This window comes from Pundamilia nyererei, unplaced genomic scaffold, assembly GCF_000239375.1.
Source record: "Pundamilia nyererei isolate P.nyererei 1_Seehausen unplaced genomic scaffold, PunNye1.0 scaffold00236, whole genome shotgun sequence".
NCBI lineage: Eukaryota > Metazoa > Chordata > Actinopteri > Cichliformes > Cichlidae > Pundamilia > Pundamilia nyererei.
This window is the reverse complement of record NW_005187637.1, coordinates 439,122-441,225: the sequence shown is the minus strand read 5'-3', so window position 1 is coordinate 441,225 and position 2,104 is coordinate 439,122.

The following is a 2,104-nucleotide window of genomic DNA, read 5'->3' as shown; positions in this document are numbered from 1 at the left end:
CCCCCCCCATATTACTGTAAAGTTTGAATATGACACCAACAGATGCGCCTACATATTCGTGAAATCCAGAGATGTTGCCACAGTACAGTCGCTAGTTTAGCATGCCAAACTGAAGTCCGGCAGTACAGCTAGTGATGCATCGTCTGTCATTGGCTGAAACTATGGCTGCAACTGCTATATTTACAGTAGCCATAAATCAAATAACAATATGGAAACAATTTCTCTATGTAGAGTTGAAGGGGTTGGAGTTATGGACCTACTGAGCATCAACACCTGAATCTGTTGCTGGCTTAGCAAGTTTGTGCTTATTATTGAGATGCACTGTCTGCAACTTCACTTTTTTTTCATTCACTCTCACAACTCACTGTGTTATTTTTGCTTGCAGCAGGTAAATGCTTCGGCTTGAAAGCCCTGAAAACCTACTATACCCTACAAGCTCAGATGGCAGACAAACACAGTTAGAAAGTGGATGATGAACAAAATGTAGTATTTAAATCACAAAGTGAAACGAGAGTGAGTACTGCACAAACAATCATCAGGTGGATGATAACGCCGATAACGTTCTTACATACTTTATATATATGTACTCGAATTTTAGAGCTTTGCTAACAAATCACATTTTAACAAGATGTTTCCCAATGTGACACATATGGTCATCTGCTCTTCACACAGGCTCCAAATACAAAACAAAACTAATTAAATTATGAAAAATAAGAATTATTCTCATAGATTTTGGACTAAAGTGTTGGAAACACATGCTGATCAATCACATTTGACGATGCTACCACCTCTGCTAAAAAGAGAAGAGGAGAAAAAAGAAAAGAGAAGTAAAGAGAATTGAGACATGTCATCATTTCTATGTGAAAAGCAGGTGTTAATTTGTTCTTGTTGTTCTTTCCCCAAATAGCTGGTTCAGAAGGAGCGTGCATTCAGAGGTTTGATGGTACAACATGCAAATGTTTCTGGGCCACGCAGATGCATGTTCACACACATGCTGATGCACACTCACACAAACAGCTGGTAAGAGGCTTACGCTCCAGTGGCGTATAACAGCTTTCCCATTAAATTCATTCTCTTCAGCTGTGATGGAAGAGGAACAAACCTCAAAAATCTGTGGTCACAACCTGAAACCTTGAAAAAAAAAAGTCTCTTTTTGAAATGTTCAGATTCTATTTGCTCTCAACTATTACATTTCGTTTTTATACTTTTATACAGCAACAATGGCTCCGATCAACCAACCTTGTCTTTTGTGTTCATTCAAAGAGGTCTGTGCCCTTGATGAATAGAGCCATTAAGAGAAGCCTTGGGGCTTCTGTTAGAGGTCAATTCGACATGTTAAAGTTCCACTACAACCTTGGCAGAGTCAGCTGTTTCTGGCCAGCGCAGATAAAGAAGTGCGAGAAGGAAACAGAAAAAAAAAAAGTCAATTGTCAATTAGGGTGGTTTGTCATCCACAAACAAATTGAATCAAACTTAGGCTGTAATCAGCCATAACCTCACATTGTATAGCTGAGAAAAGAGCAGTTAAAATAGGTTTTCAAAGAACAAAAAGTTTAGCTGGAAAGAAAAACAACACACAGAGCAGGAGAGAGGCCTCTGGAGGGATGATGAGAGCTTATCTCAGCATGGTCTCCGTCCTGCAGCACACTCAGTACCCACCCTGCTCCGGTCTGTTCTAGATGTACAGCATGTAAAACTATGACAGAAGGAGCAGTCAGCATTTTGCTCTCTATCTTTGCACCACAGCTCACGGCTCTACAGAGAAGCCAGCCTTCAAATTAATCATTTTGACACCTAGTGTTGACTTGCTAAATAAAGAAGTTATGGTTCATACCCTCATATCAATACCTGTCCTCTCGCCGTTTTTTGTGAATGCGCACATCAATAAATTTATGCTTATAAGAACCGCTGGAACTAGTGTGGTGGCTTCAAAATAGAGACAAAAAAGAGGGGGGAGGGAGGTTAAAACTGAATCAAATCAAGATGTAGAAAAATGCACAAAGGCAGCTGCAACAGCTTTTCTACGCTCGTTCCACGCCTTCTTTTACACACACACACACACACACACACACACACACACACACACACACACACACACACACAC